Here is a 23,128-nt window from a genome sequence, read left to right on the forward strand (position 1 = left end):
CAATGTCATGCTTTAATGCAAATGATATTGGGAATAGCAATGAGAATAATGCAAAAAAAAAAGAGAGAGAGAGAGAGAGAGAATTTACAATTGGTAGAATTTACAATTGGTTGTTTCACTTCCAAAGTAATGATTTTCAAAGTAAAGGAATTGAATAGGAAATGAATTAACAATAACTCTGTGTCTCTGAAAATGCAGACTTCATTTACATTCTGATCTGTGCAATTTTTCAAGCTCAGTGATCCAAGGTCAGAGGGCACTTGTATTAGCATAGACCTTGCTTTTTGTTAATTCACCTCTGACCAAACCTCTGAATTCTTTTTTATGATGGTGGCATTCTGATGACAATAAAACCAAGCTCTCATAACACCAGCAACATTTATACAGCACTTAGACAATTCTTAAATGAATTGTCCCCAGAGACCTTAAGAGATAGGTCAGGATTATTAACCCCATTTTGTACACAGAGAGGAAGTAATTTGCCTAATGTCACCTGGTAAGCTATTGAATTCATAATTCTATTGCTTTATTTAGAAATAATGGCTTATTTAGTACAGATCATATTGCATTAAAGATGACCTCTTTTTAAATGGACAGCTTTATATCTGGATTTTAATTAGTTAAGTTAAATACTTGGACTTAACTTTAGTAAGTTAGTTAAGTTAAATAGTTAACTAACAGTATTCCAGATTTCTATAAGACCAGAGTTTCAGATTTTCAAGTTGGAAGAATGATTAAGAGAACTGAGAGATTTAACACTCCCAAAGCCATTTTGGTATTGAGTAGGCCACTCTGCTCAGATACTACTGTGGAGAAATCTATAATGGTAGGCTTAAGTGTGATTGGGGGTCCTCCCAAGACATAATTTAAATCCTGTTTGAATTCCTTTGCTTTTATTTTATTATGCTCATAAAATTCCCCTTGGTTCAGAAACTTAGTACAACTAAAATTGAAAATCAGTGCTTGCATAGGTAACTGAGAAATGGAGACAAAATCCTCATTAGGTGGTCCCAAGTGCTCAATAGTATGGGAAACACAGGACAAACATCACTGAAGCTTCATCAAAGTTGTATTTAGAGCCCATTTTATTTTGTTTCTGTTGTGGTTCACTACTTTTTCCTTACAGAGCAGTATTATGAAAAGGGCTCAAATTCAGTTCAACAAGCATGGCAACTACTCAGGAAGTTGTGAGGAAAAATAAACCAGTTGTGAGTTCATGTCTATCAAGATGAGACCAGAAAATTAGAGCATCTAAAGAGAATTTTAAAGGAAAAATGATGGCCAACTTTGAATAAGGATAGTAAAAAAAATAAATATCTAGTCTTTATTTCATCTTTCATCTTTCATTTCATCTTTATAAAGAGATTTGTTTAGTGCAAACAATAAAAAAATGCACAACCAAATTATATTTTTAATTAACCCCTTTTTATGGGAAATACATTCATTCTCCTTAACTGTTCCTAAATCTGATTTACTGCATTTTTAATCCCTTTTTTTACAATCTGACTTATTATTTATAACATCTGTTAGGAATATGAACTAGTTTTGATACTAATGGGTGATTTAATTGGGCTCTTAAGAGTTTTGCACATGAAATTTAAAAATGTTTTGTACCCAAGTGTATTAAAATTGGTCAGACCAACTTGTAAATTGATAGAACAATAAAATTATTAGCTTTTAAATTGAGTCAAATTAAATTTTAAAATTAAGATCTTTGTAAGGCTAAATCTCAAAAAGTGACAGTAGTAGAGGCCTCTTTAAATGAGTCAGAAATAGTTCCCAGGACCTAGAAAATCAAGGAGGCTTTTAATAAAATGTAGTTAAAGCATCCTTGGGAGCATTCTTCTGGCTATCTACATTGCCTTCTTCAGTTAATTTAAGCAGAACAATGAACTGACAGATCTGAATTGTATAAATGACAATTGGTGAAAAGGTGAATTGTGCAAATTATATGGGTCATGTTTATACAACTTTCTGAACTTTGAGAGATAGTCTGGAATGTATTCTATTGTTCAAAGGTCAGATTAACTCACAATATAATTAAAAGTTTGATGTTTCCTACCCCTATTTTTAGCCAGAATTTGAAATATAGAAATGTCTTTCACTTACTTATTGAATTTTAAAATATGCTCATTAAAATAGTGAGCATGTGACTAACCTAATTATATACAAAAGGTGGAATTTTCTTAATACCTTATATATCTGCTCTTAGCACACAGCATTTTACCAGTCTGATTTTTTCCCCCTGTTTAACAGTATATATTAGTATTAATACCATATTTTAAAGGAAGAAATGCTATCTATGTTGGATTCTTTGTTCAAGTTCTTAAAAATCAATCAAATTAGTCCAATATTTAGTTATATGTCCTGTTGTCACTTTATATGTTAATGAAAGATGACTAAGTGATCATATTTTGTAATGTGTATTATTTAATACACTTTTTTTTGATCAAGTAGTTTCATTGTTTGTTTGGTTTTTTTCTCCCAGAGTATCCACTTTAAACAGTATCAATAAAGTGTGAGCAACTTAATTTACTGGGCTTGCAAATTCAGGAGACTCACTTTTGATCAAATTCAGCTTCACTAGTAGATTATATAATAATACCTTAAGAGACTGTGTTTTGATTAACACTAGAGAATTAAAAATTGGAGTGATACTTATAATTTCTTATTTGATCATGATAATTCTTTGATATGTTAAAGACAGTCTTTCATCTGAAAGCTTCAAAGAGTTTTACCTATTTTTATAACTATATAGGAATTCACTTGTAGTTATTGCCCTCAATTTTAGTTGGTCGCTTTAAAATTGTTAGAGCAGCAAAATAAGTATTTATTATCAAATTATTTCTTTCCCACCCCTAGCCTTCTTAAAGTACATCAGTAGCTTCCCATTGCTCTTTAAATTAAGACTGAAAGATCTATAGGACTCTGTGTGCCGGGGCCTCTGCCTGCTACTCCAGTCTCATTAGGGTACCCTCCCTTCCCCTCTGCTTCCCTAAGGCTACACTCTCCCTTCCTAATGCCATTCATCAGATATCAGTTCAGACATCATTTCCTCCTTGACTAAGGCAGTTCCCATTACCACATACTCCAGGAGCACCACACATCTCTGCTTTGATGACTTTTCAAAGTAGATTCATTTTTCTGATGATTTGGTCAATATCTGTCTCCTGCAGTTGACTGGAAGCTTCATGAGGGCAAAGCAAGGTCTGGTTTACTGCTGTTTTTATTGTTGTTTTTCATCATTGTATTTCTGGTGCCCAACATAGAGTTTGGCGAGTGATAGACATTTCATAATTATTTGTTGAGTGTATGAGGGAAAGAATAAATAAATTCTCTATGAGGACAGGACTTTTTGTATTCTGTTCACTATTGTAACTTCAGTGCCTAGAACAGTGCCTGGGCCATAGTAATTACTCATGAAATATTTGTCGAATAAATTATTTTGTCCTTATTTTTCAAGGACACAGAAAATATTAATGGGATAGTGTAGGATGTAAGTTAAATTTTTTCCTGTAAGTATCCTATTATATTCATTAACTTACAGAAGGAAGTCTATAGCTATGTTTTTTTTCATTGTGTCAAAATATATATAACATAAAATGTACCATTCTAACCATTTTAAGTGTACAATTCAGTGGTATTAAGTAAATTCGTATTGTTGCATGGCCATCATCATCATCCATCTCCAGAACTTTTTCATCATCCCAGACTGAAACTACTCCTTAAACAATAACTCCTTATATAACCAACCATGTGGTCTTATAAAACTTTTTTTGTTTGCCTTAGAATTCTTTTCTTCCCAGCACTATAGGTGGAAGTTTAAGATGTAAAATATGTAAACATGAACTGCTTTTGCTTCTTGAATAGTGTTGGATACCTCCCCTTCCTCTGTTTCATTCTGTATCTTGGTTGGCGGGTAACATCATCTGGAGACTGTGTTCCAAGACAAGGATACCCAGGAGAGATTGGGGAACCTGGGGCCAAAACCTGGGGAACATCTGCCCTCCATACATGATATCTCACTCATTTTCCCAATTCAAACCAAGAGATCATCTTTTGTTTCTCTTTTTACTCATCAGCACCTCCTCTGCGTGCGCGCACACACACACACAGACACACACACGCAATATACAGTCACAGTCACTCTCCTAAGATTGTGAGCTGCTTAAGGATTGGGATCATGTCTTACTTGTCTAGATTCCTGGAGCTCTGTAATGTTTGTTGGCAGAGTGTGTTTTCTACCCTGTGGATGAGAAACTTTCCCAGTTTTACTTTCTTCTAGCAAGGAAATTTGACAACCTCACAAAGTGGCATATTTCACTGTTTAACCATCATTATCCTAGAAGCATTCCTCACCATGTTCTTGGTGTGACCCATGACCCCTGCATCAGAACTTTCTGGGGGGCTGCTTATTAGGAAAGTGATTTCTAGGCCCTGTTTGTACCTACTGAATCAAATTCTCTCAAAAACCTTATTTTCAGTCTTCCACATGGTCTACATACAGTGTTATTTTGTATAATATCATGTAGATCTTCTATATTTGTTTGGTTTATATTTAGTAAGCTCAAAAAATAGTTTCTCACTATCTGCTATATAAAATTCTTAGGACCTTTATATGTTTACTGACAATTTAACTAGCCTAATTGAAACTTTTCTTCCCTAGAAGTAAACAGTTACTTTAATCATCTTTAATAAGACTTATTTAATATCCTTTAATCCCTTTTGCTCTACTGCTCTGAATACATTCATATTTTAAAATTAAATCTGTTCCTCTTATAGACACAGAAAAAGGTTTATGTTAATGACATGCTAAGTCTATTAGATAGAACAGAGCTAGCTGGTGTAATGAACCCCCAAATTGTAGCAACTTCACCGAATTAGAGTTCCTTTCCTTCTCATGTAGCAGTCTAGTGCTGGAAGGATCTCTGCTTAACACCCTTCGGAGACCTACACTGACAAGGGCCATGACATGTGACTTCCAAAGTCACACTGGGCATTGAAATCCAGCCATCAGTAGATAAGAGGGATGGCAAAGAGACATTTGCTTCTTAAACATCTGGACAAAGAAGTGATACATATTAGCTCTCTGACATCTCATGGCCTCACCCAGATACAAGGGAAGCTGGAAATGTAAACCCTAGATAGGAGCCTCCTCCCCACAATCACTCTGCACAACAGAAGGCATGGCTCTTTGGTAGACAGCTAGCCACTACTACACACTGGATTGCTAGGCTTCTATTTATAGTTATAGTAATTGCTCCCATAAAACCATGAAATGTGTACCATGTACTATGTACAATCAAATGTTAAAATAATGTATGTGATAACATGTTTACCATTGCAGTGACAATAAGATGGCATATGGCCAAGCTGCCATAAACCAATGTAATTTGCTCATTATTGAGTATTTGCATGAGTATATAAGGTAGCAAATGATGTCACTTGAAATAGCCAAAAGCTTCTAGGGGTGGTCAGTCTTCAATCTGTTCAATTTGATTTACCAAGGGATCAGTAGTTTCCTTTCTCTGAAAGGTAAAGCATGATGCACATTGGTTAACTTGCAAGTTTCCCATCAGAATGGATCTCATCAGCCTTCCTCCTATCCTGACATTAAGGGGTCATGGAGTTGATCCTAAGTCCCCCAAAATTTATTAGTCTTGCAAGAGTAGGCTGAACTTGATGCCGAAATTGGTGCTAGAAGTTAGGACCCTGTGTCCCGGAAACACCAACAGCCAGGTGATGGTGGAGGTGGACTCCTTTGGGTGCTGTCTGTTTGAGGTACCTCAGCCTACTTTATTTCAGACCATACTGTCTGCTTTTTGGAATATATTTTGTTTCATAGCCTGCTGAAAGAGAGAGAACTGAGTTTCAAGATAATTTTGGCATTTTGCCATGCTAAGCTGAATTAGGCTGCTGGATGACAGGCATGCCCCAGAGAAACCAAAGATAAATGCCAATTTTAATAGGGTTGTTTGTTTATCCATTTCTCTCCAGTTAAGAAGTATGAATGGATTCCAAATTCAGTCCAAGGATCATGTAAAAGACAGGAAGTTAGGAAAAAAAAGAAGTGTCTGGGGTTAGTCCATGGTTTTGATACTACTGAAGTTTTGTTAAAACTAAAGATTAAAAATAAGTTTGTAAATTGCTACTGTTTTATAGTGATAAAAGCACAAAACAATTTTGTATGTTCCACAAATACGTAATAGCACAGGTGTATAAATATCTTGTTACATGTAAAGTTTTCAAAATTGATGTTCTAAAAAGTATTTCTCAACTATGTTTACTTTTAAGAATTGTAAACAAGAAATAATTGTCACAATTGAAAGCAGAATTGGCTTGAGGGGTCAGGTGTTTGATATTTTAATGTAATCTATCCTTTGCTATATCATCAATAAGGCCAGTTTTAAGAAATCGACATCACAGGAACCAAAGAGTAAACAGTTTTACTGTCCTCACAGTTGTTGCAGAGAGTATAAACCAAATGAGAATTTCAACATTTTTGCTTGATGATAATTTTTACCTAATAGTATTTGCAATAACAGATTTTCAATTATAGTAAATGTTATGGATTCTCATTTTTAAAAAATCCTGCAAAGAATTTATGCCAATCAATAGTTCATTTTACTTTGGAAAGATTAAGAGGTTTGTTATTTTATTTTTCCAAGTGCAACTAAGGCAAGAATTATCGAATTTTTTATGTTATACTTATGCACCATTGAATCATTTTATTGTACTTGATTTACTGTATGAATTGTGGCCATTGGGTTTCCTACCTTTTCCACCTTGATGTTATTCATCTTTTCTGAAGGCTACTTTTAAATTACATCAGATCTCATCTTGACCTTTTGACTTAGGAGTGATTTTATTTAACAGGATACGTTGATTGTATTTTGGAAAAAAAAAAAAAATTAAACTATTACTTTGTTATTGGAAAAATAACCCTTAGCAATGATTTATTACCATATTCTGTTGACCTAAATGTGTTTCAAAGTGATGAAAGCCCACTGACACAGTTGTCAAAGCAAGAGTAATGAATGTAACAAAAATTCATTTCCTAGAAATGTTTGGCATAATTGCTAACATGGTAATAGAATTAACATATAATCTTTTGGTGGTCTTTGCAAAGGCTCGAGGGCTTTTTTTTAATTTTTGTTTTTCAATTAACATTTACATTTAATATTATTTTATATTAATTTCGTGTGTACAGCATAGTAGTTAGACATTTATATGATTTACGAAGGGATCCCCTCGATTAGTCTAGTACCCACCTGACACTATACTATACATAGTTATTATGATATTATTCACTATATTCCCTGTGCTGTGCTTCACATCCCCATGAAGGGCTTGAGGGTTTAAATCATCATGGGGAGGTTAAAAATGAGGCAGTGCCCTATCAATAAGACACATAAGCAAGTATGAAATAATTTCCCACAAGATATCTCTGGGAAACCATACCTATGCAAAACTACATATATTCTTTTTAGGGCAATTTACCCTGAATTGAATTATACTAAAAACTATTCAAACTAATCAAAGAACCACACTGACTCTCCTTTAAAATTTGTGTTCAAAAACATCATCTTCCATAACATACCCAGTTGTATTTTCATACCTGCCTCTTTTGTGAAGCATTATTAATAAAAAATGTACTTAGCAGAGGGGCATAGACATAATAGTGCAGTTAGGTGTCACTTAAAGGTGGAAACCACAGCCCTCAGAGAGGTGGTGGCAGTTACCAGCTCAGGTTGTGGGGACTCCCCGCTAACAGCTGCTGATTTCTCCCTGTTTGCATCCTTCCTGCAGGCTTGAACCCTGTGGACCACCCTCCTCCCTTCCTGATCCTTTTATTTCTTGGCTTCCTCAATTCCTCCCTCTCAGTGTGACCACTCTTTCTGACAACTTTATCCGCTGCTGCCCTCCTTTTAAATCTTAGTAGCATCCTCACTCTCTCAAAAACCATAGGATGAAGTAGAAACAGCACATGTTTTTGGATTCAGATAGAAGTGGTACTGTATTCCAGATGTCTTACTTGCTAGCTGTGTAATTAAGGTTATTTACTTAACCTCTCTGAGCTTTAATTTTTGCCTCTGTGTCAAAGCAATGATACTTACAGAATTGGTGCATTATTTGCAATATATAGATAGGGTCTGAGACATAGTAGTAGCTCATTAAATTTTAGTTCCTTTATTTCTTCCAGGTAAAAATTATAGTAGAATTAATTTTATTGACGTGTCTTTGATCGATTCACTCCCCAATATTTAGCTGTAGGCTCATCTATGATATAGATTTTCAGCAATAGCTACACAACAATGTGGTGTAGGTTCTTCAGACACAATGAAGGATGTCAAATAGTTAGGGTTAAGATTCCCCTAAAGGGCTTGGTTCAGCAAACTTCAACACTCTCTAAGAATCTGTTGATTTTACCATACAAGGAAATTTGGTTCAGAAGAAACTTTAAGAAGGAAGGAGCAAACTACCCTTTTGAGTTGCATATCCACCTTACCATGATTTTTTGGAGATGAAGGATTGTGGACAGAGGACCCAAGAATGCTTACATTCTGCTCTGCCTATGAGGTCCCCAAAGGAGATATTTTTAGTGGGGACACTGACAAAGCAAGACAAGCAAAAATGTATTATTAGCTGAAGATTTGGTCTTGAGTACCCATACACAGAGCTCTATTATAATAGGCTAGAAAAGGTGACAGGTTTCTGTCTCCTAAATGAAGTTGGCTTGAATGACCTGAGAGCAAAATGCTCCATAAGACAGGGTCTAATTCCCGTAAGCCCAAAGCAGTGTCAAACATTAACACTGCAATGTGAGGGAAAAGACTAATCCAAGGCCCACAGCCAGCAATAGGAAAAAAGGATATAGAGGGAATTTTCCCTACTGTCAAGTATAGCACTGTGTTAAGTCACCTGCCTCATGTTCTGGGCAGGCCCAGAAGCAGAGCTGAACCACACTAGAGGAGAGAGATGGTGGGAAGATGGAGAGATGGCTATGTGGCGGGGAGAGAAATGAGACTACACTCACATGATAACCTAATCAAGTTATGCCTATCAAGGTGAACTCACATATTAGGAAAACAGAAAATCACAAAAGTGTTCCATTGAGAAAATAAAAAGATGTGCAATAATATCAGATATTGTGGTCAAATTAGTGTTCTGACCCCTAAATTTGCATTCCATCTGTATATCCCGATTCATCTTGGTGAGGAGTCAAATGTGTGCTTGTTGAGGGTGGGCTTAGGGAGGAGGCAGAAGTTACTCTACAAGTGAAGAATCTTGTATGTTGGTTACTGAAACACCCCTAAACAATCTCCCTTTCCAATCTCTACCTTCTCTCAGTCAGTCACCCTCACTACTGGCAAGTATTCTTTCCTCTTGCCTAAAACCTTCAATAGGTCCACACTATTCTCAGGTTTTCAAGTCCAGACTTACCGATTGGTTTTTGCTCAAGATGCTTTGCACTCTGGTTCCAAATGACCTCTATAGCCTACCCTCTTTGCCAAGCTCCCTATCCCCCTACATCACTGTGCCTGTAGTTTCATTGCTCTACTAGTGGGGACATACCACCGAACTTTGTCATTGCCATTCCTTTGCTCCTGCCCTTCCCTCTACTTAGAATGCCTTTCCTACTCAACTTTAAGGTTCATCTTGAGTGTTATCTCTGTAGAAATCCTTCCTTGATGCCCTCTTTTTCTGTGATCTCATGATGCTCTTTAAAGACTGCATTTTATGGTAGTTGGTGGTAGTTCTGTTTTTCCCATTAGCATGTGGACTGAGATCCCTTATGGTAGGAAACATCTCTCTCTTTTTTTTATTATTTTTTCCTTATTTATATTTATCCCATGTATTGACATACATATTAAATGTTCCATATGTTTGTTGAAATGAATTATTGTAGATATAGCTTCGAATTCTTGCGTACTCTTTTCTATATACCTCTAGAGATTTTTTAAAAACTGGGAACTGAAGGACAAGGAAAGAAACCTTGTCTAAAACCTTACTCTAAAAATTTTTACTATAAAATGGGTTTTAATTCTAAAGAAGCATCACTAACCTTCACAACATTAACATTTTGTTCTGATAAAATATCATTGCATCAAATCTAATGAAAATCTTTATTAAGATTGGTTTTACATGTAATTAAGATAAAGCTTTTTGCAATTTAAGGCAGAAAATACTTTATAACACATATAGAAACAAAAATATCTGAACTGATTACACATATTTTTATTTCATTAATGGAATCATTTGAGATTCATAGTTGTCTTAATATTTTAGTGCAGCCAGGAGTTCTTGAATTGACACTTGTTTCTTGTCTCTGAAGGGTTTTTCAGAGGTTGATAGTATGAGTTCTGTTTACAAAAGTCCAAAGTCCAAAAAGGCACAAATCCTCCTTTAGAAAGCCATGGATGTCACTGAATTGATTGTTTAAAATTAAAAAAAAATAAAAATAAATGAAACCTAATTTACTCAGCTGTGATTGTTCAACACTGTGTCTGTGCTGTCCATTTCTGGCCAGTTCTCAGCTAGAATATCTGTAAAGGAAACATTTAGGCTGAGGAGAGGAGAGCTGGAGGGGATCAAGCTCCAGAACTCCCCATAGCTGAGCCCTTGTCATAGCCCAGGTGGGTCTTCCCTGCTCTTAGATGCTCCCATCATCTTTTTATGACCCTTATCAAAAACTTGGGGCCTTTCAAACATAGTCAAAAGAATTCCTATTCTACTAATAAAAAATTTAAATAATAATAACAATAAGCAGCCCAGCAAGGAAGTGTTTTAGCCACACAGTATACATGCATTACAAAAACCCTCTATTCCCTTAAACTGAAAAGAAGAAACAGACACAAATTTGGTGGCCATTAAACTGATGGCCACCAAAGTTTTAGTCATCTCTGCTGTCACTTTTGATTGAAACCAGTAGAGATGTATTTTGGCAAATCTATTCATAATTTGTCTTTCTTTACAGGGCTTTCTCTGTAATTGTGTTTCCCATCAGAGAGTCAATGGAGTTAATGTATTGACAATCTGCTGTGACTAACGACAAATGTCATGTTAACATTTTTCCCCACTCTTCAACCCACAGAGCAATGCTAAAATGACTTTTGGTTTAAAGAATTAAAAGGAAGAACAACTTATTCAGATAAGAAGACCTTCGTCAAAGGTAGGAGTTTATCTTCATAAGAGAAGAGAATTATACCATGAAATTATGTGATTATGTAATATTATTGCCATATTTAATACTTTTCAACCCAGAGAGTAAGATAAAAGACAGAGAGTAGGAATATAGATACAAAAACATTAATCATACTGCTTGTCAAAGAGGATAGATCAAATACGTAGAGTACATAGCAAAGAAAACCAGCCCTTCATATTCTTTCATAGTAACAAGATTTTTCTTTTACTAAGTTATGAATCAGAAAATAGGCAGCAGAATTAAAAGCATTGCTAGTAAATAGTATTTTCTGAAGAAATTAAAGATTCAAAATTATGGGAATCATTTACAAGAGAAGAATTGCCTTTTTGATTCAACCATTTATCAAAAATCTGAGAACATAGTATCTGTACGTGATTTTTCTTGTCTCACAATGAAGTCCAAATAATACAATAGTCTGTTTGGAAAATTTAAATATTACTTTGATAAGTGCTTTCTGCTTTGTAAATCCCTTCCCTACTCCTTGTTTCCCACCCCCACTGTCCACCCCATTCCTATTTATGTCATTTATAATTATCAACTTTAGAAAGGACTCTGCCTGGCCTATGTTGCCTTCTGAAAAGCCATTTATTATAATGTTGAACTTCATAAAAAATATCTTAGTTGGAGATCTAGAACACAGTTCAGAGACTGTATCTCAACCAGTAATGGCTTACTTAAGGAATTTATGAGAGAGAGCATGATTGTTCAATTAGTCCTTTACCTTGTAGGTTTCATTTGACAAACTCTCATGGACTTTAATTAAGAAAAGAAGATTGTATGCAAGATTTTGAGGTAGTAAAATATTCTAAGCATGTTGTCCCTCATCCTTTGGAATTCTTAAATGGATTCATTCAGATGCTTTTCGTATTTAAGAGGAAATGATTCATGCCTTAGTTGAATTTGCTTCCACTGTGTTGTATTTTATATGACTAACTTGTTCCATGATATTTCAAAATACCACCAGAAATCCCCAAATAAGTAGCCTGGAAATGAAGAATGCTACTTTGTAAATCAAATAACATACATTTTATTCTGCTTGAAGAGTTCTTTAAAAGTGAAAATTAGTAAAGATTAATGAAATTGCTGTTAGGTAATTATGATCAATAACAAAAGAGCCTTAATTTGTACAAATGGCTCTTTTAATAGAAAGCTCTCTAAATTAATGTAAAATGACTTATTTTACAATGTTTTGATATACCTATACACACCCCCTTCAACAAGTGTCCATATTTCATAAAATAAAGAATACCTGCAAGGTAAAGCAATGTAATAGTAAGATCCGTCTGTTCTTACAGGGACATGAAAGTCTATATACAAATCACAGTTGTCAGGAACTAGGGATTAGTAGTGGCTGCGTTAAGTGGCCTCCCAATAAAACATCGTCAGCAGTAAGTTATGGCAAGTTCTTCTGTAGGCAATATGTTGTGTCACACCTAGGAAAGATAAAAGGACAGCAAGACCAAGTTCTTAACAGTAAATGGTGATTTCTACTGGAAAACACATGAAGACAAGGCCAGCAGAGGGACCACCAGGAAGGAGTGCTCCTTTAAGATGGCAGTGACAGGGCTCAATAAATGGTGCTTTCTCACTTGTGAGGGCGCTCACAGGCGGTTTTTAAGGGAGTTTTCCTGGCTGCTTTCATTATTTTCTCTTCTGTTCATTGCATGAGAGTCATTTGACTTAAAATCTCTATCTTCCAGAGCAACAAGTGAAAAGGTTCAGTTCTACTTTCTCAGTACATTCTTCTCATTGATCTTTTTGTCTAGTCTTTTGTTAAATGACTAAAGTGAACTTTTAGTTGTTAGGCACTATTGGAGCCACTAAAATATCTCATTTTATCTTTGTGAATGATTTAATCTGGTTGAAACTAAATACTGAGTGTCTTCCCCATTTCTTTCCTGTGCCTCACAAAGACTCCCTGAAAGTTCTCAAAATTCTAAAGCACACTTGTATTCAGAATGTCCCCAATCTATTCAAGAATTCAGCCTCTGACATTAGAAAGAGAAAGTTTTGTTGTAACTCCCTAGTGTTTTCAGTAGTCTTTCCCACGTCCACTAGGGTGCTGCGGTCTGGCCAGAACTGTGGTTTGTGAACCCCTACATCCTCCTCTCTGAAAAGTGCTACCTGTCTCAATTTCCTGTCACATATAAAAACTGTGTTGACATTCATCATTAATGCTAATGTGTAAATTCTCTCCAAGGAAATCTGCCTTTTACCTGGCTTGAAACACTTTTAGCTAAAATTCAGTAATGGTGGAATTTCAGTAAGCAACCCAAGTGAGGGGAAGGGACAGTCCCAAAATCACCTCAATAACTGGTTTTCTGCTCTGGCTGCATGTGTGTATGTTTGGTCCTGATTGTAACCATAATGAGTCTGAAGAATTATGGCTATGCTGTACCTTAAAGCATGTTTCTTTTTGGCAAGCTATATAACAAGAAAACTCTGACAGATTATAGGAATTATTTAATAATTGTTTTTGGTTGATGGTTTGAAAGTCGTTCTTATTAGAGTACTAACTTTTAAAAAAATATGCATACATCTTAGGAATGGTCATTACCATTGACCCTTGAACAACACAGGGGCACCAACCCTCCACACAGTCAAGAATTTGTGCATAACTTTTGACTCCCCCAAAACTTAAGTTGTCCTTTGGTATCTGCATGGGATCAGTTCCTGGACACCTCGCGGATACCAAAATCTGTGGGTGCTCAAGTCCCCTATATAAAATGGCATAGATCGATGCATACATTTGATCCTCCACATCCACAGACTCCCAACTGACATTTATTGAAAAAAATCTGCGTATAAATGGACCCACACCATTCAAACTCATGATATTCAAGGGTCAACTGTACATTTTGAGTAGATAATAGTAAAAGTGATAACAGTAAAAAGACTATCATAATTAAGTTGATTGTAGGTGTGAATTAGTATTTTATTACAAAGTCCAAATAGGACTACTGTTTTTAATACTACTTAACAATAAAAAGATCTATCAAAAACTTGTCCTACAGCATCATTTTAAAGCTGAGAAGCTTTATCCCATGCTATGTTACACCAGACAAATCTAGGAGACACAAAACTAGAGATGAAAAGCTCATGAATAAAAATAGTTAGCCTAGGAAGCTTAGAACTTACAAAAACCAAGACAGGAGTCTAAATCTAAGCAAGGGATATTCACCTCTTTATTGTTTTACAATGGATGAGGTATTTTGTCATTTAGAACAGCGATCGCCAACCTTTTTGGCACCAGGGACTGGTGCTCCTATAAGAATCTGAGGCTAGATGATCTGAGGTGGAGCTGAGGCGGTGATGCTAGTGCTGGGGAGCAGCTGCAAGTACAGATGAAGCTTCACTGGCTTGCCTGCTGCTCACCTCCTGCTGTGTGACCCGGTCCCTAACAGGCCACGGATCATACCAGTCCACAGTCCAGGGGTTGGGGACCACTGATCTAGAAAATCAGAACAATCTTTTCTCATACTTACTAACCTACTCTCTCTTCACCCTGACATGTGCCGAGGGTGGCCACACCTCTTGAAACATTAGCACACTTGGACAATCCCCCCACTGTGATCATGGCAAACTGCTTCATGAAATGACTGCTCCCTACTAAAATGCAGTATTCCTGGAAGCTGAATGAGAAACAAACATTCTATTCTTGCATCCCAGTGTACTGCCCAGCTTTCCATTTCTATGTGGAGTCAGAGTAATACCTGTGACCTGTGGTCAGATGAAAGCATATTAAATCTAATGTACAGAGATTCTGTAGGGAGGTTGAATTATAATACACTTCCCAATATTTAGCTCTGAGTTATGGCATCCATGATTGGGATGCCTTTATTTATTAAGTCCTTTCTGCCCCTTGCATCCTGTCCTTGTAATTCTTATGGGACACAACCTTTTTTTCTCTGGAAACCCACCCTGTCCCCCTCCCACTATTCTGGGCTGTTCATTTTGGTAGCTGTTACTGAAGGCTCAGAAAGAATGGTTGAAAGGTATCTGAAAAAAAGACATCAGCATGCTTTCTTAGGAGATAGTAGTGGGAGATGGGTAATTGTGCAAAGGTGAGAGAGTGAGAAAGGTGGCATCATGTGTCTGTGGCAGCAACAGTTAGTGCTAGGAGTCAGTAGAGAAATCTTGCAACTTTCATGCATTTCTCCTCTTTCCTCTCACTGTAGTCTAGTGGGGAGAAATATCTGCTTTGAAATTGGAAGGAGAAAATTGCCTGAATCACTCCGGTAGAGGAAATGTGTAGCGACTTAGTAGTTATGCACCAAGGGCTGATGTGGTGATCTTTGCTAATAGCTCATTGTAGATACTTAATAGATCAGATTTGTTTTCCTCTGCTGCATTTTTGGCTTGTAGTTTTAAAATATTTTCTAGAGTCACTAGAATGAGAGCTGGTGATGAGATAAGGCTAGCTCAGTGGACTATAGGCTTTAATTTGGGGGCTCACTGTAATGACTAGAACTCTGCCACCAGAGAGAGGAGTCACTGCCTTGTGACCCTTGTTCCCAGCAACTTCAAACTCTACTGAAATAACTGCCCATGAGAGGAAGAAACTTATTCAAAATGATAATTATAAATGGTATCCCTTATTCATTCGGAATTATAATTTTTATGTTCAGCCTTCTCATGACCAAAATCAATATTTATTGAGTTTTGTGCACAATAACCTACTGAGTGAGATATTCTAAATGTTGATAATACTGGAAAACCTTAAATATTCAGGTCCACATAACTGTACACACAAAGGTAGAAATGTGTAGCTAGGTTCTGTGGGTTCTTTATCAGAGCCCTTCCTTCCAGCATCTGGACATTTCATCCTTGGCTGCTTTTGGAGGGAGTCAAATCCTGACAGGAGGGTTATCTAGGGAACTACCCAGGAGGAAAATGATGCCCAGTGTGGAGCAGGAGGCTGGCCCAGCCCCTGCTGATAATGCAGTATGTTGCTGTCACATCTGACTGCATACACAAATAGATGCTTGGACTTTTTTTTTTTTTTTTTGCTTTGTTTTGTTTTATTTTGCCTTGATTTGTTTTGTGAGGAAAAGAAAAGAATAAGAAGAAAGAAACCTCTTGAAAGAATTCAAGTTTTCATATCTGCAGAAGGCATTTCTACAGCTTTTGTCAAACTTAGCTGGTCTGTAAAGCATCTTTGTTTCTGGTTGACTGTTGCAGAAACTAACTTCATAAACTAGTGCAAATTCAGGAGAGAATAATTTTTATTGAAAGTGTCGAGTAGGATAAGGTGCATGGGGCTAGTCCTGAGAGAGCTTTGTTTCTTGCAGCATGGTGGAAATTCACATTCATATTGCTGCTTTGTGTTCGTTAGCATGCATGGCTAAACAATGCAGCACGCCAGCCATCATGACAGTGTTGATTAATGCATTCCTCAAATGTGTTGATTAATGTGTTCCTGCAATGCCTCCTTAAGCTGCTACTGCACCTGAGGTGTGCGAGATGTGCCTCCTCACTGGCTGCTGTGTCGCTCACATGAGCCCATTTGCACATGGGTCTTCTGTGTGTATATTTCATACCGTTGCCTTTATAAGTAAAACCGTACAGATCTAGGAGAGTTTTTCCAGAAATGTTCTCCTCTCACAAAAGTGTTCTATACTAAAATGTAGCAGGGACTCTATACACTATGAAGTTTATAGAAGGAATGATCTAGCTAAACATAGACTCTTGGTGCCATCTGTCTGTCCTATAGATGATCCTCCCCTGGCTTTCATTTTTGTTCATTTCAAAGTTTTTGTAAAGAGAAAAGCTGAAAATACTTACTGAGTTCAATTTTCACTGGAATAATACAGGAAGAGATATGCAAAAGGGCTGTCCATTAGGCACTTGGTAAACTTGGCATCTCAGATGGAAACTTGCTTCTCACAGAGGCAGGGATTCCCCTGTCCAACCAGGGCAATTCCATTTCTAGTCAGCTTCATCTTGTGTTATAACTTGCTATATTATGAATTCCCATTAAACCACACTTTTTTTGTATCTTGTTTACAGAAAGGCTGATCTTGGTGGAGTTCTGCTTGGCTAATGGTTTGAAAAAGTTGAGAATTTGAGAATTTTTGTTTAGTATCATTTACTTGTTATTTGAGACAGGAATTCTACTGCTACTTTATAAACTTTCTGACCCTAGGATTCTCAGCCAGTGACAAAATGAGAAAGCCATGTTCTAAAATGTTGATAGAAGAACAAAGCACGGAGGAAATGATTCCTTAATGCTGGGGTGATGGTGTTGCTGCCCCAATGCCTTTAGGCTCCAACTATAACATTTTAACAGAAAAATGTCTTAACACTGGAAAAAGCAGAGCAAACAAGTTCATCCTGAATGGCAGAGAACTCTGATATGTTAGAGGACTATGAAACTATTATATAAGCAAGTGGTGAAGTCACCAATAGTTATCCCATTTAATTATTGGATGAAATTAATGGCATTCTTATATTTTCAAGAATAAGACTTGAGTGAAGATTTTTTATTTCATTTAAACGCAATGGTGATAAAACCATTCAAAGGTCTACTTTGAAGAGTCATAGACTACATGCTTCTGTTATTTAATTAATGATATCTAACTCCAAATTTATTATTACTTTAAATTGCTTAGTTATGTCTGTATCCCAAGGAATAGTTGTGGAAAATAAAAAATAAAATATTGAATTACTTCCTTGGCGTTTGTATCCTTAACTTCTCTTTTGGAACTCAAGATACACAGAATATGTGTTTACATCATTATAATACATATTTGATGGGGAAGACATATAGGGGAAAATTAATATTGTTTGATTTTCAGAGAAGCTTTAATTATACGATATGTTTAAAAGAGAAATGCACCAAAATAACTGTCTAAGAGGGGTTCACATTTGTGATTAGACATGCATTTTTTTGGTTTGCTTGAATTCTGCAAGAACCGAAGGGGTAAACAAAGAGAAGCAGCAAACATGATTAATCTGTGTTTCTGCAAAGCTTTTCCTACTGCACTGAATAAAAGCCTTGCTGACAGAAGCTGTTAGCCTAGTGAAGGAAAGGACATAGGAACGGGTTATGAAAGGAGAAAATGGAAGGCAAAGAACAATCCATGTAGAGAAAGAGCACAGGGGAAATGGTTTCTGCAGGTTTCTATTAATATTTTTGTCAGTAAGTGCAGAGAACACGTAGTTAACATAGTTTCCTAAATGGTTTTGTTCCCTGAGGCAAAACAAACAAACAAACAAACCTGAGAAAGAATTTGATAAATATAACTAGACAAAACTACCATATTAAAATTATTCAAAATGTGGAAAAGTTCCAAGTGTGCTGTAAAATATTTCTTCATTGTATAACATTTCCCTCTTATAGAGACTCTAACTACAGATATATTTTAATATAAAAAAAAATTTGATTTGTTCTGCAAAATAAATTATTTGACAGATATACATTTTTGAGGTCCTTTTTTAAAAACTTTTTTTTGCCACAGAAGAGTAGGAAAAAATAAATACATTCTAGACAGCCTCTTGCACTTTCCTGGGTACTTAGTTCATTCTGTGTAAATATTTGTTGAATCAACAAATATTTTTTATATACCCAAACCAGAAGTCAGCCCTCAGGAAAACTTTCTCCTTAATTTTTTCTGGGTCCTCCCATGTGTTGCTGATGGTTGTTGGTCACTCAGAGCACCTTTCTAGTGAATTGATAGACATTTTCGTTTTCCTACAACCGAACCTTTGAACATTAGGATTTTTGTTCAGTAGAACAACCCCTAAATTCAGTGAGGAAGTATATTTTGAATACCTACATTATAATGGACTTGCTGAATCTGTCCAAATTATGTTTATTAGTGAAATGTAGCTGCCTTGCTCCAGTAATTGATTCAACAGACATAAAAATGGCATGGAAAGATCTTTATTATAAAGAGTAAATAATTAAAAGACTTTCTTTTATAAAACAGATTTCCTTCAGCTGAGAGTCAAGTAGAGTAGTCACATGGCAGTAACCACGATAAATGACTTATGAGATCATTGCCAATACTGAAACCTAGACTCCCACCACTTTACCAAAAATAAATCGCAGTTTATTCTAGAGTTATTTGAGTTTCATTCATACAAATAAAATACTAACTTATAGAACCTACAGTTAGTGCCTATATGGTGACCATCTTCATTAATAAATGTTATTGATTGTGTCTTATAGAGAGAACTGCAAGAGGTTCTAATAATGCAGTCTGCATTAAAAGATATGGTTAGTGCCCTTTAGCGACTTACACTCTTTAGTTATATTCATGTAAGTCGACTGTTTACATACTATTGAAACCTTACTGTCAATACACTTTGAGTATATCGTTATGACTGAAGGTGGAGAAATTAGAGATGCTTTGAAGGCAGATTGGAGAGTGTTGTCTGAGCCAGAAGTTTGAGATTAGTGTAGGATTCTACTTAAGGATTTTAAATAGAGGAGTCACATAATTAGGTCTGAGTTTAGAACAAGTACCCTGGCAACTGTATGCAGAACAGATGGGTAAAATTGGAAGCTAAAACCATTAGTAGGCGAGAGATGATAAGGAGCAAGAGAGCTTGACTCAGAATCCTGGCAAAGGGGCTACAGAGAAGGAGACAGTTTAGAGTATATTTCAGTGGACTTACATGCCAATTGGGAGTGAAGAATGAGGACAAGCAAGGCTTGACCTCTGGCTTTAGAGACTGTGTAGATTGATGGTGGTGTTACTACTAGAATACAAAATGCAGAGGGCTGCTTTTGAGAGGAAGATAGAGTTTTGTCATAAATAACTATTGCTGTGGTAGATGCATGAGTAGTGAGATCCCAAAACTAGGAGAGAGGCTCTGGGAATGGTAAGTGGAGAGACCAGGAGTCAAGCAAGCTGCAGCTGGAGAACAGAAAGGCCTCTTGCCTTCCATCATTTTGTTCAAATTTAGCTGAGCTTTTGTCTCATTATTTCATGAACACAATCTTAGTTGAGACATCTCTGCTGTAATTGAGTTCCACCGCTGGAATTTAGAAAACTGGGCTGGCAGCATGATAACTGGTCATCCCAGGTTGTCCTTAGAATCAGTAAACGTTATTGAAGTGGGGTGGTTTTCCATGGACTACATTCAAGGAGAATTAACACCATCAGTCATCTCCAAGAGAAGAACTGTCTGTGGAAACCAAAAAGTCAAAAACTCTTATTAACCTAGGGACCTAGAAAGTACACGATTTAGACTGAAATGACATTTTCAAAGAGTGACCTAAACAAAGAAAATTTTGCCAAGGGCAAAATGAAGGAAAACAGTACATAGCTTTCTCAAAGGTCACTGGAAACATTTTTTGAAGCAACAACATGGGACAATATGTCATTATTACTAGCCAGACAAATTTGAGTTTAATGTAATGGGAAAGAGCTGCATTGTTTCTGTTCCTGTTATGTTTGTAGTTATTTATTTTTATTTATTTATTTTTGTCCTATGGTCACTATTTGGAAAGGGTGATCAGTTAGATACATTCCAAATGACTGAGGTGATATTTCCATGAATCATTTCCATTTTAATAATTATTTTTGATTTCTAGATGAAAGATGGCTTAACCCTAGGGCATTTGCTAAGATGAATCACAAGTCTCAGAAATTGTGTCCTAACATGATGCATTGGCTATAGAGGGAATTCACATGTACTTATGGGCAAATTCTGGCATAATTAATGCTCCAAATCATAATTTTAAATGCCCAGATCATAATTTATATTCATAAATTTTTTATTGTGAGCTCCTAGATATTTCCTAATCAAAACTAATACTGCTGTCCATTCATCTTCTATTCAATCAAATGGAAAAGGGAAAAAATGATCAAATTTCCATTCTACTTCTCATGTACATAAGATAAACAGGAAAAAAAATCTCCATATTTGACTTGACACTCTTTTTCTTTATCCCACAAACATGGGATGGAATAGTAAGGAATAATGTGGTTCATGCCATAGGGGCACCCTACTTGCTTCCAGTTAAGTCTTGTTGTTGCTAATGACCTCCCAGATGCCTGGTACCAATTCTTTACTAGTTTCTGTTGACCTAGCAGTCATATTGGTGATCCATGTGGGCCATGGAACCTATTTTCTGGAGAACTATCTGATACTTTCTTTAATTTCTATAAATGTCGTCTGTGGAAAAACCTTTCTGGTTTGTTTTTTACATTTTACTTGCATTGCTTTGAATCTGACTGACATATAACACACTTTGGCATCTGAAATAAAATTGCATTTATCATCTGTCAGTAATTTGCTTCCTGATAAAAGGAATGGGAGTGTTTGTTAGGATATACAATGGCACTATTTTTAAATTGTTCAAATTAGGATATTTTGTAAATGATATTAGAGAGTTCATTACAATTTACATTCATTTTCTTATCAAAATTATCTTTTTTCTTAGCATTATCTAGCTGTGCCTTATAGATTTCTTTACTGTAATGAAATGTTTTACCTCTATTTATAGAATATAGAGAATCATATGCATTTTCCTAATTTATTTTTATAAAGAATTATTTATAATGAGAATTTATGAGTTATTGAAATCTAGTTCTGTGGAAATATATATTCAGTATAAGTCAGATTTGTTCCCTGAATAAGGTGTAAAGTAAAACAGTTCACTTTTTTAAAGGTTTCTATTGCTAAGTTATATTATTTTGATCAAAAATATTCGAATTAGAAAACATTCTTTTTTATGATTGAGCCTCTGTTGATTCATAAAACATTTTAGTGCCACAAAATCAGCACCATAATTTTAATCTTGTAATAAGAAAAGAAAATGAAGACACTCAAGGTTGTAAAGCCAGATCTGATACAGATTTTGCCTGGTCCCTTTATTATTAACTTGAATTTCCTCCTAGCCTGTGTGCCCCACCAGGGTAGACATTTGCCATTCTTCGTTGGACTGCTCATTTGCCTCGTTCCTATTTTAGTGTTGTCCCTCGTTTAGCACTATGTGGAGGCAAGTTATTTTCTCTAAGGGCCTCAACTTAGCCAGGGATGCATTTTTCTTACACTACTGTTTTGTTGACACATGTATGACATGATGGCCTTTTTAAAAAATAGATATTTGTTGTAAAAATAACATCTGGGATCCTCTAAGGCTGTATTTCATAAAGACAAATTAGTTTAATTTCATATAATATATCTTAATGTCTTCCCAATGTTGATGGCCTTTCTTCAATATTTAATAAGGTAAAATTAACATAGTGTAACAAGAACAACTGAGAATAATCAAAATATGCCCGAAGCAGTATTTTTATTTTTGCTATAAGGGTTTTTCTTTCTTTCTTTCTTGAGAAGTATTAGATTTGTATGTAGACAGTAATGCCTTAATAGCAGAACCTAAATGTTCTCAGTGATACCTACTCTGAAACCCATTATGTTCTACTATAATAAAAGTTACCATATTTGAGGCTTACTATGTACCATACATGTTCTGAGCACTTTACATGTTTTACCCATGTTATCCTCACAGTAACTGGCTATCATCCTCATTTTATAGATGAAGAAATTGAGCTACAGAGTTAAATACCTTGCCCATGGACACACAGCTAGTAAATGGTAGAGCAGTGATAAACCAAGTTAATCTAATTCCAGAGGACATGTGCTTCACCACCATGCCTCTGCCTGGGCAAAAGATGTGCCCATCAGCATACTTAATTCGCTAATAAGGAAATCCCTTGACCTTGGGAGTTCCAGTCAATGTACTATGTGTATTTGGCAAATATGGTCAGATATGGAAGTCAAAGCTATTACCCTGCTGCTCACTCACATCAAATAATAAATCTAAAGGCTGTCAAGGTTGTTACACTGCTCCCATGGTTCTAAATATCCCTTCTGTGTCCATGAACATTGTGTGGAATAAATGGATGCTACAGAAAGAGAAAAGATATTCTAGGCCTAACAATAACACAGGAATAAGTCAGG

At 35.9% G+C, this 23,128-nt stretch overlaps 1 protein-coding gene across 17 annotated transcripts in view; it reads left to right on the forward strand.

The window, feature by feature from the left end:
• The window catches only part of NRCAM (neuronal cell adhesion molecule), a 259,076-nt gene that overhangs the window by 118,559 nt on the left and 117,389 nt on the right, over nucleotides 1-23,128 (forward strand). For 14 of the 17 annotated variants that reach the window (XM_025041894.1, XM_025041901.1, XM_025041903.1 and 11 more), the window contains one exon: nucleotides 11,096-11,173. The exons of the other annotated variants lie outside the window; for them this stretch is intronic. The gene's annotated coding sequence lies outside the window, so the exon portion shown is untranslated. The remainder of the gene's footprint in view (nucleotides 1-11,095; nucleotides 11,174-23,128) is intronic. 17 annotated transcript variants of the gene reach the window in all.

The sequence above is a fragment of the Pteropus alecto genome, unplaced genomic scaffold, assembly GCF_000325575.1.
Source record: "Pteropus alecto unplaced genomic scaffold, ASM32557v1 scaffold109, whole genome shotgun sequence".
NCBI lineage: Eukaryota > Metazoa > Chordata > Mammalia > Chiroptera > Pteropodidae > Pteropus > Pteropus alecto.